Source organism: Dermochelys coriacea, chromosome 3, assembly GCF_009764565.3.
Source record: "Dermochelys coriacea isolate rDerCor1 chromosome 3, rDerCor1.pri.v4, whole genome shotgun sequence".
NCBI lineage: Eukaryota > Metazoa > Chordata > Testudines > Dermochelyidae > Dermochelys > Dermochelys coriacea.
This window is the reverse complement of record NC_050070.1, coordinates 139,197,580-139,214,086: the sequence shown is the minus strand read 5'-3', so window position 1 is coordinate 139,214,086 and position 16,507 is coordinate 139,197,580. Positions and strand designations below refer to the sequence as shown.

Sequence of the window (16,507 nt, the reverse complement as noted above, 5' to 3'; positions counted from 1 at the left end):
ACCCAATCGCAGCATGGTAAGGTCCTTGGGTCACAAAGAGCTACCAGAGTATTGCCAGCATACGCCTCAGTCTCCAGCTGCCTGCAGCTGGCGCATGGGATATACCCCGGAGAAGTGAGTGTCCCAAAGCGTCTCTGTATGATTTCTGGTTGCTCTAACAGGCCATTGGCTATGGCCCAAGTATAGAGTGAGTCTTCATATTGTTTTAACCTGTACCAGTGCATATCAGTCCCAGATGACAGTCTAGTACATTGATTACTCCTGCTTTACACTGGTGTGAAATAGATCAGAATCAGGTCTACAGCTACGTGTTTGAAGTGTGCTAGGAACATTTGCTAACAAATACTTACAATGGCCCTGTGGGGCACGCAAGAAAGTGTCCCCATTTTACAGCTGGTGAAATGATCTAGATCACAACCACCAGAATACTTTGTGCACATCATAAATGTTAATGTATCTATCCTCAAAACACCGTTTGAGACAGAAAAATATTATCCCCATTTTACTGCTGGAGAATTGAGAAAGATTCATTTACTTGGCCAAGACAGTCTTAAGCACAAGACCACCTTCCTACAGAGGCACGGAGAGGTGAAGTTGCATGCCCAGAACCCCACGCTGACTAAGTGGCAGAGCCACAGATAGAATTTAAACTCCCAACTCTGGCTCTTCCTCCAAACCACGCTTCACTGCCTTTGGAACTTGCTGCTTAGAAAAGCTGGGGTTTATTATGAATTTTCACATCTCAAATGAAAGAAAGCAATGAACTCCATGCATTATATCTTACAGAAGTATCTAGTTTCATCTCTCTTTATAAAATTGAAACAACAACAAAAATTTAAAAACACTCAGATATATAATATATATAGATCTCCACTGACAAAGAGGAAAATCCATGAAGTAAGTTGTTAACCAGCAGGAATACCCACTGGCTAACACCTTCCATTTTATAATGTATAATTAGTACAAATTGGAATCAGGTGTCATCATTATCTCATCTATCACACAGCATTGCAGGCTAAGATTTCAATAACCCCGTCTGTAACTTTTCCACAGAAATATGATTCCAATCAGATGCTCTGTGTGCTGGCTCACTGCCTCTTCCCCCACCCCTTTGGCACAGCAACAGAACTCAGTGCTTATTGTTGCAATACGGGGAAAGTCAGACAACAGAGAGATCACTGGGTTTATTGGACAATCAGCTTCTGTGGAAGATTTCAGAGTAGCAGCCGTGTTAGTCTGTATTCGCAAAAAGAGAAGGAGTACTTGTGGCACCTTAGAGACTAACAAATTTATTTGAGCATAAGCTGTAGCTCACGAAAGCTTATGCTCAAATAAATTTGTTAGTCTCTAAGGTGCCACAAGTACTCCTTTCCTTCTGTGGAAGAGTTACTGAAGAATTACAGCACAGTGATTGAGATTACAATCTGCTCTTCCTTTGTGGAGGAAGAAGTTAATAATGTCCCACATTTACTGATTATGCCAGTAGCAGCTCCCATCATACAGAACTTAAACTAATACATAAACTAATCTCAGGAATCTCTTCACCTACCAGTCAAACCTAGCATCTTTTGGGAGGGAATGCAGTTCCTGTTTAACCATGCACTGCAAAGCAGTGTAATATTTTAGGGATGGGAATGAAGATGAACACCCTTATCCAATTAAAACAGAAGTGGTAATTTTAAGGAAAGAGAATGGAATTATATAAAATGGAATTTAACCAGGAAGCCAGAATGTATATTCCCTCACATGCAAAGAGTACTGTGTAATCACTGATAACTAATAGTCTGGACGTCAATTTTACATGTCATTTCATGAGAGAACTTTCAGTAGGCACTTTTAAACACAACTTTAGCATTAATTCAATACTCAGATGGAAATATAACACCTACTGAATGGCCTGCTCCACTCGCTGAAGCAGCCAGATGTTTATTCTTTGAAGGTCTAGCATCCAAACACAGCATCCATCTCACTGCTGCTCAGTTTGAGAGATTTGAGTGAACTGTGCACAAAAGCTGCAGCTGAGCTGACAGAAGAACGTAAGTAAAACATGGTGAGGGTGAGGAGAGTTCATGGATCTCACACCTGCCAGTGTAACCCACACTCATTTGGTGTGGCACTCTGTTCCACAATGGCTAGGCCATATATAGATATTCATGAGGCTGCTACAGCCCCAGCTAAGAGAGTTGAGGCTCATATATTTGGAGCCCTGAATTCAAGCCCTGATGCTGATAACTTGATGTAACAAGAGCTGCGCAAAATTTTTCAGCAGCAATTTTTTTCCAGTAAAAAAAATTAAGGTTTGGTGACACAGAAACCTTTCACAGTTTCATTTCTGGTTCACCAAATTGTTTGTGACTAAAACTAAAAGAAAAGAACCCAAAGTCTAAATGCTTCATTTAGAGATTTTTGAAGTGAAACATTTAAATTCTTTGATTCAAAATTGCTTCTTGTTTCAAAATTCCCTTCAGTTTTAGTTAACAAACATTAAAGCACTCGAAATAAAAGCAAAATGTTTTGATTCACTGAAATTGAAAAAAAAAAATGTGGGGGTCAATCTGATTTATTTTTCCCAGAGCTGCCAGTGAAAAATCAGTTATGCAGACAGCTCTTGGCATAACATCTGCACTATGCTAATTCATCTTGCTATTAAAACAATAACCTTTCTAAGATGTGCCAAACTATTATTTATTTATTTATTTTGTATACCTTCCTGGAAATAGACAACATTGCAGATATTAAACTGATATTACACATAATGATAACCAAAAGACTATGATGGAAATTCATCAGGTGGAACATTAATTCTTCATCTGAACTTATACAGCGCAAGTCAGGCAAAGGGGTGTTTACATGGCTTGATGGAAAATGCTATTAAGTATTTACATTGTCTGTATAGCAAAGAAAATATTTTGTGTCACTAGACAAATCACATTTCTGGACGTACCTTGGATATTGTTACAAAAGTGCTTAATTAAGAATTATTTTTTTTAGTCACTGAAAAGATTAAATGATCATAATAATTAAAGTGGGTAAAATATTGAAGAACAGAATTTTATTGCAACAATTTATCCTTCATTAGTTTATTAAGTAATTAATCAGGAATACATTTGTTCATTATCAGACTAGCTTTATACACTACTGTAGGTCAGTGAATTATAATGCTTCTGACATGGGGTTTAGAGCTGAAGAAGTGGAGCTCTCACTGGGTAAAGCTGGTGGAGTCAGTAATCTAGTATCCATTCTAGGATACTCCATGGTAGTGTCCTCCTCTTCAGACTCACTCTCAGTTGTGCTAGATAAGGGTGGATAAGCCCCACAGGGTCTCTGCACGTGTTTGATGGTGGATTTTGGTCTTTTCATCTATGTGAGTTCACCTCCCACCCAAGGAAGAAGGAAGCTTGCTTGCTCTGCCATCTGAGCACTTGCTCTGGCTGGCTGCTTAGCCAGGTGCTCATTCTGCTGCTCATCACTTTGCCAGATGCTCATTCTGCTCGCTGCCTTGTCAGCTGCTCATTTCGCTTGCCGGTCACCTTCTGCCATCTGCCTCTCTGCTGTGACCTCTGCAGGTCAGTCTCTTGGGCTTCCACACAGCTCTTAGTGATTTTCAGCTCTTAGGCTCTGCAGAAACCCTGTCCCACCACAAGTGATTGTCAGCTCTTTTGAGGACTTAAAATAACAAAGGTCTCCTAATGGAGCCTATTTAGCTCAATCTTTTAACAGTGTGGAGGAACAGGTTAGACCAGGTAAGGGACCCTGAGGGAGAATCCACTCCTCCTGGCTAGGATACCTCTTCCCACCCCTCTTACTTTCACAGAGTCTGGCATTCAAGCCCCGGCTTAGCGAGTCCCTTTCAACTGAGGGTGACCCCTCAATGAGGACTAGCTCTGCACAGTTCTGCTCCCCTTTAGTCATACAATAAAGATAACAACATTGATAACATTTTGATACCTCTGCATTTGGTATTAAAAGTGATTTGTAACCCAAAACCAGCCAAAGTTGATCACTTGGAGCTACACAGCTTCTGTCTACTGGATACCTACGCAGATCAGATGTATTCATGTTAATACAATTTGCTCCTAAGTCTCTCCCCTTCCCCAACTAGCTGTCAGAGGAGAATTCATTCAGACCCTGCTCACATTTCTATTTGGTCAATTCTACTCATAAAAGGATCATTAGAAGAGAAAATGATATAATGTGATTCTGAGATCTTCTTAATATGTTCATTTTTCTATTAGATGGCCTTTTCCCCTTTCCAAGGGCCATTTTCTATGTATAAACTATTTTCTGAATACTGATGTTGTGTATATTAGAAAGGTTACTTGCTGACATGGATATGCTCATTGTATTCATTATAGATATTGTTACAAGCCAAAAATATATGTTTGGATTTTGGAAATACCAAAGTGATGGAATGATTGAAAATAGGGATTTTGGACAGTCCAAGGGCCTAAATATAAAATTGGGATCCAGATCCTGAATTAGGGCCTACTTCAGCTTCACTGAAACCATCTGAAGTTTTGCCTTGACTTCACTGGAAGCAGGAATGAGACCTTAGTATCCAACTTTGGTACAAAATTCAAGTATGCTCTGATCCAGGGTTTTGGCTTTAATATCTCTAATTTATAGTGAAATAAATAGCATCACTCTAACTCCTTCCTAAATTTATCACCTTGTTGCAGCATATTTGCTATTATATAAACTCTATTAGAAATGAAATAACCATTTCAGTTAGCTAGTGATGTATAAACCTCAAACATTCATAAGGTTGGTTCAGATAATCACTCAAAAATTTCATCTCATCTGAACTAATAAAAACTCTTTCATTTGCAAAATTGGAGTCTCACAGGAGATTACTAGTACTTCCTGCTTCTAGAGATACTTCAAGCATAGCCATTCAAAAAGGAACTGAACATTTTTGTTACTGATTCAGACCAAACCTAGGCCTGTAAAACTGAAAAAAATAATGAGGAGAAAAGATTACTCTTCTTTAAACTTAGCAATATGTTCCATTTTGAGTTCTGAGTAAAGGTTGGTTCTTATTTTATTCAAACCTGTTTGCAGACTGAATCTTGTAACTAACAGATGGTCGGATCCATTTGAGACATAATGAAGAAAGAATGGATGTTTCTCCCCCAGATGTATGAAATAAAGACAGGAGACCTGGAAGTGAGACTATTGTGTTTCTCCATGAAAAGGATGAACACAGTTTGTTTGCACCACTTATCTGTGACATAATACTTCACCATTCCTTATGCTGGCCATTCTGCAGGCAGCTGAGAAATGGCTGCATTAGGGCTGGAGTCCTCTCAGTCAGAATTGAACCAGAATTTTCAGTGGGGAAAGAGCAGTAAGGGTTGTACAATTTCACCCATTTAGCCACGCCTGATTGTGTCAGTTGTTCCACTGAAACAGAGTTGCGAAGTGAAATACTAAAAGTGAGCAAAGGCTGAAAGACTAGGCCCTGAATTCTGAGATAACACAACAAGCAAATATTGTGACAGATCTCCTTTCATAAGTCTATAATTCATATCTGATATTGAGTGATATATAGTTAGGGGGTACTACAAAGTAAAATAAAGCCCTATCTCTTAAAGGGAATACCAACCTGGATTCAGGTTGAAAACCCATCTATGACCATTACAACATAAAAACAGCCATACTGGGTCAGACCAATGGTCTATCTAGCCAGTATCCTGTCTTCCAGTAGTGGCCAATGCCAGATGCTCCAGAGGAAATGAACAGACAAGGCAATTATTGAGTGGACTGTTGTCCACTCCCAGTTTCTGGCAGTTGGAGGTTAGGGATACCCAGAGCACGGATTTGCATCCCTGACCATCTTGCATCCCCATTATAGCTTTGGTCTTCACAACATCCCTGAGTTCCACAGGTTGACTGTACATTGTGTGAAGAAGTACTTCCTTTTCTTTGTTTTAAACCTGACGCCTATTAACGACATTGGGTGCCACCCCCCACCCCCCGCCGCCCTGGTTCTTGTGTTATGTAAAGGAGTAAACAACACTTTGTTATTCACTTTCTCCACACTATTCATGATTTTGTAGACTTCTATCATATCCCCCCTTAGGTAAAAAAGCTGAAAAGTCCCAGTATTTTTAATTTCTTCTCATATGGAAGTTGGTCCATACCCCTAACCATTTTTGTTGCCCTTCTCTGTACCTTCTGCAATTCTTATATAGCTTTTTTGAGATGGGGCAACCAGAACTGCATGCAATATTCAAGGCATGGGTGTACCATGGTTTTATATAGTGTCATTATTATATTTACTGTCTTACCTATCCCTTTCCTAACATTGTGAGCTTTTTTGACTGTTGCTGCACGTTGAGTGGATGTTTTCAGAGAACTACCCACAATGACTTCAAGACCGCTTTTTTGAGTGGTAACAGCTAAATTAGATCCCATCATTTTGTATGTACACTTGGGATTATGTTTTCCAATGTGCATTACTTTGCATTTATCAACATTGAACTTCATCTGCCATTCTGTTGCCCAGTCATCCAGTTTTGTGAGATCCCTTTGCAACTCTTTACTGTCTGCTTGCGACTTAACTATCTTAAATAATTTTATATTGTCTGCAAATGTTGCCACCTTACTGCTTACCCCTTTTCTCCTAAATCATTTATGAATATGTTGAGCAGCACTGGTCCCAATACAGATCCATGGGAGACACCGCTATTCATCTCTTTCCATTCTTAAAATGGACCATTTATTCCTACCCTTTGTTTCCTGTCTTTTAACCAGTTACTGAATCCATTAACAATAAAAGAATGGTTGTTAGACTAGAGCAGTGGTTCCCAAATTTTTTCCACTGCTTGTGCAGGGAAAGCCCCTGGCAGGCCGGCTGGTTTGTTTACCTGCCGCATCTGCAGGTTCTGCCGATCGTGGCTCCCACTGGCCGCGGTTCGCTGCTCCAGGCCAATGGGAGCTGCTGGAAGTGGCATGGGCCGAGGGACGTACTGGCCGCCGCTTCCAGCAGCTCTCATTGGCCTGGGGCAGTGAACTGCGGCCACTGGGAGCTGTGATTGGCCGAACCTGCAGACGTGGCAGGTAAACAAACTGGCCAGACCACCGGGGCTCTCCCTACAAAGCGGTGGAACAAGTTTGGGAACCACTGGACTAGAGCAAAAGGAAAATCACCCTGAGGGCAGGTCTATACTTAAAACACTGTGCCGCTATAGCTCTTCAGTATAAATCCACCACCATGAAAGGTGGTAGGTATGTCGATGCCCGCTCATCTACTTACCTCTGTTTACACCAGGGGTTAGGTTGATATAACTCCGTCACTCAGGAGTGTGGATTTTTCACACCCCTTAGAGATGTAGTTATATCAATGTAAGTATATCGTGTCGACCTGGCCTTCGAGTTGGTAATAAAACACAAAGCTCAGCCAAGAAACAACCATTGCATGAAGACAGCTTCAAAGGACCTTTTTAAAGTTAGGAACTGGGAAAAGAAATATAACAACCTAAACTGTTTAGCCAATGCAATAGTGAGTGCGTAATGGTGAATGACCACAGATGTAATCCAAGTGTAAGGTTTAATGGTAACAAACACTGGGAAGGAAAATGGGGAAAGGAAGGACAAGGATTACAAAAATAAGATAACATGATGGCGAGGGTTACGAACACACATCTCTTGAGGGTATCATTTTTTTTAATGATTCTATTACTTTAAAAAGAAAAGCGTTCATAGGTTACCACATGAGGTTTCAATGACACACAACATTATAAGCATTACAAAAAAGATGCTGCTATCTTGCTAGATGGATGGCCTTTTGACTGGGAGTGAAATAGGGCCTGACTTAATGCCCTTATTCTTAAGATGAGCTATTATAGTCAATGGCAGTGGTTCCCAAACTTGTTCCGCCGCTTGTGCAGGGAAAGCCCGTGGCTGGCCGACTGGTTTGTTTACCTGCCACATCCACAGGTTCGGCCGATCGTGGCTCCCAGTGGCCACGGTTCGCTGCTCCAGGCCAATGGGAGCTGCTGGAAGTGGCGGCCAGTACGTCCCTCAGCCCACGCCATTTCCAGCAGCTCCCATTAGCCTGGAGCAGTGAACCGTGGCCACTGGGAGCCACGATCGGCCGAACCTGTGGATGTGGCAGGTAAACAAACCAGTCGGCCAGCCACGGGCTTTCCCTGCACAAGCGGCGGAACAAGTTTGGGAACCACGGGTCAAGGGGATTCTTTGCATACGTAAGGTCTGCAAACCTGATCTCTTACGTTTTTTGATAAAATTCTAGTTGAGACTAAAATGACACAAAGGTCTTTAAATGGAAGTGCTCCTTATTAGGGAAGGTATTATTATGGGAGTAATATTTCCTGTCTTCATTTGCTATGATAATAAGATGCCATTTTGGCTCTACATTGTGAAATTGATTTCTATACCTCCTTTGTTCACATATTAATATATCACAAAGCAGGTTTTCTTCCTGTCAGAGACTTCAAATTCCATGTATGTCTCTCTGGTCTAGGCTTGATAGACAATTATATAAGTTAAATGTTGTCTTTTCTTTCCATTTATTACCAGTTACACATGTAAATGCGAATGTAAATTCTAGGGAATCAACCGATCTCACAGCTAGGTTTTCCTTTCTAAAAATTTAGATATTTTCTGACTAGTAGTGAAAGAAAATAATGAATGTTCTTCTCAATACTTATTAGGGCAGATTCTAATTTGCATCTTTTTATTTTCTATAATTTGTCAGGACTCCAGTGAAAGAATCCATTATGAAACAAAAACTACTATAAATCTTCTAAACAGCCTCCTTTGTGATTGGATATTCTTACAGCTAAACCCATACACTAAACAGGGATTTCTAAAGTCCTATGGGCATAGATCTAATGGCCAAAAAGAAATACATGTTACAATGTGAAGCTCTGAGGCTTCTAATTTCTGTGGTATTGAAAGGGCATAAAACCTTTTTGATCTCTGGAGCTTCTGGTGTAAAGAAAGCTGCAGGCTGAGAAACATATCTTTAACTGGATCGCATTAGGAAGAGGCTATGGATCATTCTGGACAAGGACATCCAAGTTAATGTTAAGTGACTGCAAAAACAGGTCTACACCACAACAGAGGGAAGAAAATCTTCCAAGACCTGCTTCAGGATCAGAAATATCCTGCTGTGAATAGTTTTTTTTTATATTTTCATATTTGTAGTATTTGTTTCGTTTTACTGCCTTAAGGAAAATGGTTCACAAAACAGATTTTTTCCTCAGACTGTCAGCCTCAGGATTGGAATATAGCAAGTTTCAAAATGCATGTATATCCATATTCCAGTCAACCCAGGACAGAAGTAAATAGGAGTGCTTCAACTTTTTCAACTCTGTAGAAATATGCAAGTTCATAAGTAACTCAGCTTTGAGTTAAATTGCACTTACTGACAAAGAGTGAACTCTGCTCATGAATTTGCGGAAACCAACTGTGAATGAAAGTATTGTATAGAAACCAATTAAAACTGAGAGACAAAAAAGAAAACCAAACTGATCATGAATTTCTAGAGGTTCATTACAGATACAGCACCAAAATACTACATAACTGCATGGAAGATTCTAGGCTATGTCATTGGTCTGGACTTGCAATTTAAAGCTTGAAGAGTAAATGTTTCAAATGGACTTTTAGATTCACATAAGAAGAGTCTAGATCATAAATTTGTTATGGACATAAACCTCAGTTTATCTTCCTGTATGGACTGACATCCATATTTGGGCTTACACATTAGCATTCCCTGCACAGCATTCATTCATCCCATTTAGGTTTGGATCCCTTTCCTTACTTCTGTAATCTTTAGAGAATGGGAGGGGAGGAAGGAAGGATCATAGAAGGCCTACACAGCCTTCTCAATCCTCCTTTTTTATCCATCTGTTGAGATGAAGTTGTTACCCCTTTCTCCTCAGGAGACAGCAGATGGCAAATGCCCACATCTTCTAGAAGGAGAAGCAAGGCATCTGATATTGACTAGTGCCAGCTAGTACTGAAATTGAGAAGTGCTACGAATTGACGAATTATACTTAGTGCTAGGCTGCAGATTAATAACTAGGGATTATGGGGTGTCTGAGCCCAAGATCATTGCTCACAAAGAAAGGCAGTGGGCGCTTGTTTGCCAGTCATACTCCACTGTGGTGTAGCAAATTCTGTTTCCATAAAGCTTTATTGTGATTGAAGGAGCAAGAGGTTGTGCTAGGTGGCCCCCTGAGAAGCCTGCTTAGGGGAAGTAGACACTCAGTATCCCCCTGAAGAACAGAGAACACACAGGCCCCAGGACTGGAGATTGGGACTGGGTACAGGCCATGACTCTACAACCCAGAAAACAATAAGAATAAAAAATGGTCCCAAAATCCGCAGGAGGGTGTTATGTTCACAGCATACACACAGAGAAGTTAGGGGGAAAAAAACCCATAAAATGCTCTTTCTGGAGGCCACAGTGTAACACTACTTTATTCCTTAGAATTTAGAACAACAACACACAAGAACTCAGAGACACAAAGCAGAACGCTCCCTAAAACAGAGGGGCACAACTCAACCCAATTTACTCCAGGCTGGTTCTGCAGACTAACTGCCCAGATTACATGCTTCCCTACAGAGCTACCTAGCCTCCAAGAAGCACTGGAAAACCCCTGAGAAATTTTGAATTATAGCTTACAATTTTAATATAGCTTTCTATACACCACAGGGGAAGGGCTGCACTGAGGAAATCTGAATTAATCTAGCTCTAATTTCAAAGAATTTTCATGTAACAGTCTATTTATTGCTAACCCTAGAAACCCCAGGTTTCATATATCTGTATTTAAAATACAGTTAAAGTACTATAAAGTATAATATGTAAAAATGTCACGTTCTTGTATGAGAATCTGTACTTACTTAGATCAAGTCAAATCACAAATTTGTGTGAAAAATATTCTCACTTAACTAACACAAAAAGATTCCACTATTGTTAGCCCTGCAAAAAACTATTAGAGAACAAACCGAATTATTTTTTGCCTCATACAGCTTTAAACAAAACTGATTTCTAATTTCTAACTGAGAAATCTTAATTACCGTAGATGACACTGAGGGAAAAACAATGGAAATTGATTTTCAGATGCCAAGTTGAGTTTGTAATCTGATCAAGTTAGATATGGAACCATTGGCAAAGAATGAATATGGAGCTCCATATGATTTTTAGAGTCCTCTTTGAGACTATAACTTTAAACTGCTTTGAGACTGCTCTTTAACCAAACTGGAGTGAAAAATTTGCAGCATATTTCATATCTACAGTATAATGTCAGCAGAATGAATGCAACAGTTGAAGATTGAGACTTGCTTCTGTCTTTAAGACGAATTTTGGATTCTCACTCTAGCTGGGCCAAAATTCAACAAATCTGCCTGATTTTTTTCATTATTCTTCTAGATGTCCTTATTTGTTTATTGTTAAGGTTTGGAAGGTGGGGAACAGAGTTGAATCTAATAAGGCCTTCATGAGATAAGACAAGATGGGAAAAATACCTCAAAAGCTCAAGTTTGAGAGAGAGAGAGAGAGAAAGAGCGCTTCATATCTCAAAACTGCAAACTCCACATTTGTTTTAATGAAGGACAGTGCCTTTGACATTTTATTGAAAAATCTGGGTAGCTATTTTACAATTATTCAGTCAGATTTGATGGATGTATAATAGCTCAGTATAGTCCAGTGCCAGTCCACATGATCTGATATGATAATTGCAACATCCAAAAGTGACCAAAAGCACAAGAGGAAAGCAAAGAGCAATGCAACAGAAAAGGCAACTATTAGGAGGGTACAGGAATATGTATATTTAACCTAGCCATCCTCTATTTTAATATTCATTTTATATACCTATATTATACTAATTTTACAGACTTTCAGAATATAGGTGAAAGTATCTTAGATTTTCTACATTTATGTAGTCTCTGACTCCTATGGATACTTACTGATGTGTCACTTACAGCACCTTACACATCACCTCTGAATATGCCCCTCTGATTTTCTCCTCAGGAATCAATATTATCCATTAACCACACTAAAAATAGGAATCACTTCACACACCAATTCACTTTTAAGGATTATGAGCTCCTCATGGACTCTGAATATTACAAACCAGGCATGGATTCTGGCAGTAGTTTACCTATATTACTATTTCACATATGAGGAGAGAAAGATATTCCATCTTTCATAATGAACAGTGAAGATCAATGTGTATAGAAGGCAATTGCTAAAAAGTTTTTTTTTATTAAGAAAATTTCTAGGGAAAAAAAAACTTTGTTAAAATTAAATTTGTAATTACACATACCTTAAAAGAAGATTATAGTTAAAAAGAAAAGAGAAAGCCAGGAAATTCAGTGTTATGTTTACAGTGGGTGGCAGCAAAAAGTTAATGTATACACTCTGTTATTACACAGTGGTATCTAATTTACCAGTTATTTCCTTTACATATTTCAGTCATACCTTACTCTGTTTGTGGATTCTACAAAAAACACATATTCCCATCTCCCCATCCATTCTTATAGGTCTCACAAACCCACATACAGCCATATATCCATCCTGACCCTTTCCAGTCTGCAAGTTCTGACTGCAGGATCCATTAAATGAAAGAAGCTACGCAGGCAAACAGGCTAATCTTAACCCCCTTCCATGTACAGCAGAAGAAAGAATGGAAGTTGATATGAGCAAACATTGTACTCCTTTTTTTTATTGTCATTGGAAGCTATTCAATGGGATTAAATTTGTTCATACCCTCATTAACTATAGCCATTATTTCATTAGAGTGTGTTGGTGGGATGGAGGGGAGGGATACCCTAGTAAACATGGCCTCAACTTCCCATTGTTTCAATTGGGACTCAAGCTCCAGCTGTAAGATGGACACCTTTTAGCACAACACAAAATCTCAACAACATTTGCAAATATTCTGGGCTGACCTATGCACACAAGGTATACGCAGTGTATTGCGTTGTGGAGAAAGCATGATGTCATAATCAAGGTATGGGTCATCCTGTGAGGTGAGTTTAATGCATTCTGTGTAGCATGTTTTCTTAATAGGAGGAGGTTAGAAGGAACTTACTTGGCATGATGGAGGGGAAATGGAAATATGCTGTGTGCTCAGTGAGGTATAGTTAAGAAATGTCCCATAACTTGGCCTCTTCTGGGCTTTTAAGGTTTGTGGAGGGAATGTCACATACTTAATCAACCTTAATCCCTTTGAAATTAAGGTTTTGTTAATGGAATGATATATATTTATAACCTTAAGTACATCTTGATTAAGCTTTACCCTGGGAATTATGGGTTCATGAGGATGTTTATATCCATTGTAAACAGATCAGGTGTAGGCAATGGCTGGAACAAGCCTTCCATGCTCGCCTAGCAAAAGTCCTCTCTTACGGTTTAAATGAAAGTTGGTACTATGGTATTGTATACGTAAATCTTAAACAGTCCCCTGGATGAACCCAGACAGTGGTTGCAGTGCAGCCTTTGTATCCAAGCATATAAAACTATGTCTCGGGCCAGTGAAGAAAGTCTGTGGAGTATTAAATAGTCAACATTAAAACTGTCTTTTTTGGGCTGAAGAGCTAAAGAGACACAACAGCAGCTGCAATAGCAAATGCTTGAATAATGCCTCTTTATCCTAAGAAGTTACAGTAAATCTGTTTTCGGAGTTGAAGAAATATCTTTTTAAAACTTAAAAAGCAGTTTAAAAACACTTCTTTGCTCCAAAGGAAGCAGATAATTTGCAAAATTGCAGATAATCAGCCCTTGATGCTAAACAAAATGAAGGTCTTGCAATGGAACGTGAATGTAAAATCCGAACCACTTCACTATCCATCCTCAAACTCCCCACCAAAACCAAATATATTATTTATATATAAAAACCATCCAATAAACATAAAACCATCATCCACTATCACTGTATAGTTCATTGTCAGCAGTTTAATTATCAGCCCCAATTTTCGCTGTTCTTAACATAACTATTAAACTTCCTTGGCTCAGATTTGTAACACAATTCTCTGCCTTACAATAAACACATTTGTTTTATAAAGTATCCCAAAATACACTGGATCATTTTTATAGTTAGCCACAAAAAAACATTTGTTTGTGCGTATTTGTGCTGTAAGCATTCAAGGGAAAAAAAATCATGGCACCACTCTTGCTAACTTTAATTATGTGAGTAGTTCTTACTCACCCAAGTAGTTCCACTAAAATCAGTGAGTTGAATGTTTGAAGTATATGGGACTATATGCATTAGTAAAAACTATTCTTATGGATAGAAGTTTTCAGGGAAGTGGACCTAAATTTGATGAGAGATTCTACTCAAATCTTTTTTAAAAAATTAAGAAAAAGTTAAGTGTAAAATAACCACCTAACAGTGAGTGTAAGCACTCGCTGTACTGATGTAATTTCATATTTATGCTTTTTCAGTTTCTGTTAAAGGAACATCATCAATCTGAAATCTAATCAATTAAAAAAAATAAGTTAAAAGTACAGTTGTTCCTCACGTTTCATCTAATTAATCACATATATGAGACCATTTTTATATAAATCAAATACATTCCCAGATAATACAGGGAAACTCCTATATGAACTAAGATCTCGATTCTGTCCCATTGAAGTCAATGGAAATTTATGCCTATTTGGGATCAAATTTGGCATGCAAAAGATATGCAATATAATTTTCTCATACAAACATCATCAAATGAGCATTATGGACATTAGCTTGTTCAATACACAGTGGAAAACTCAATCAAGACCATTAAAGGGAAATTCCTCAGGGAAAAAAACCCAAAAAACAAGCAAACATTGGGGTGGCACTAGCACAGTAAACAACAGTGTAGATCTGTGCACTTCAAACTTTTTTGGCTTCTATGATTGAGAGTATTATGCAAGGGAAACTGTTTATTGTCCATTTGAAGGAACTTGTGCATAAAAATGACAAGACTAGTTAATTTTCTAATCATAGCTATAGAAAACAAATCCTGAGAAAACATGTTGCACTCTACCAAATAATAAAAAAAACAATAATAATAAAGTATTATTAAATTAAATTAAAGTATTAGGGTACCCTGCCAGATTTGCATTAACTTCACAGATCATAACAAAGTTCAGAATAACAAATGGATTTTGTGGCTAGATTTTGTGATATAAGCATTAAGCATAGGATCTAATAAAAGGAAACAATTAATGGTGTATCATATTCCATATTAAAGTAGTATGGGATACTCTGTAGTATCTTAGGTAAAAATAAAATCCACTCTCAAACTCAACCCAAATCTCAAATTGAACCAGAATTAAAAAAAGAACAAACAAGCAAGCAAGCATGCAAACTTTTGAACTGGCTTGCATAAGGGCTCGCCTATCTTATTCAGGTTATATTCTGAATCCAACAACTCACTCTTATTATAACACCATGTCTGGAAGTCTCTGATTTGAAATCTCACTATTTCTGGGACCCTGTTCATTTTGGGAAAATGCCAGGGAGCTCATGTTTTAAAAGAATTGTTGACCTAAGACCAGCCAGGGTTTCAATATATCCTGAAACTTCTTGGCAGCAACAACTTTTCTGAAGGGGAGAGAATTGGGTGCTAGTGATACCAAGCGCAGCTGGATAGGGGAAAAAAAGATTCCCAGAGAAAGGGAAAGGAGAACAACTCAGAGCCAATGAGCCAGCCAGAAAGCTGACTATACTGAAGGGGAGGTTGAGGGAATCAAAGTGTGTGGTGCTGAAAAGAAAAGATTAGAGCTGGTGAAAAATCAGAATTTCCATCCGATAGGAAATAATTATATTTTGACATTTCTTTTTGTCCCAAATTTCAAACATTTGAACAGAAAGTTGAAATATAGAAATTTTTTCACACAGCAGAAAGTTCAGAAAAAAAAAAAGATTTTCAAATGTCAAAATGTTTCCTTTTGGAGCACGTCATCGAGCTGCATCTAGCTGAACTACTGCAGTTTCTCCGGGGAGTTGTAATTCATGTGTCTCTTGCCCCTTATTCTCCTTTATGGATTTCACGCACCAACTTGAATAGAACAGCTCTTGGTGTAACATTCAACAGGCATCACATCCTGGCTCCAGTCTTTAGGTGTAACTTTTTTTCCAGGTACACACCTATGTTAGTTTGTGTCTTTAAAGCAGCTGGTGCACATTCAATAGATATATACATAAAATAAACAATAAAACAAAACATCATCTTGCTTGTTTCAGCAAGAGGAAAAGTTTTAGCCTTGCCAGTAACAAAGTATTTTTAGTACTCAATTCAAAGAACTCTATATATCTTCTTCTCAGGTAGTAGTGAATAATAGCTTGAATAATCACAGAGAAAACATTTTTTAGCTTGGTGATCTGAATTCCACGGGGAAGAGACTACAATGTTCATAAATTTCACATCAACTTCTGAGGAAAAACTCATCTGAACCAGGGCTTTAACCCAGTTTAAATTTTCTTCACTGCTTCTTTAATATCCTCAGTTATTGGGTTTTTTTCTAATAAGACATTTAACATGGAAGAGATTT

At 38.5% G+C, this 16,507-nt stretch overlaps 1 protein-coding gene across 2 annotated transcripts in view; it reads right to left on the bottom strand.

Moving 5' to 3' along the window:
• The window catches only part of CHRM3 (cholinergic receptor muscarinic 3), a 501,021-nt gene that overhangs the window by 216,352 nt on the left and 268,162 nt on the right, over positions 1–16,507 (bottom strand). The window lies entirely within an intron of this gene.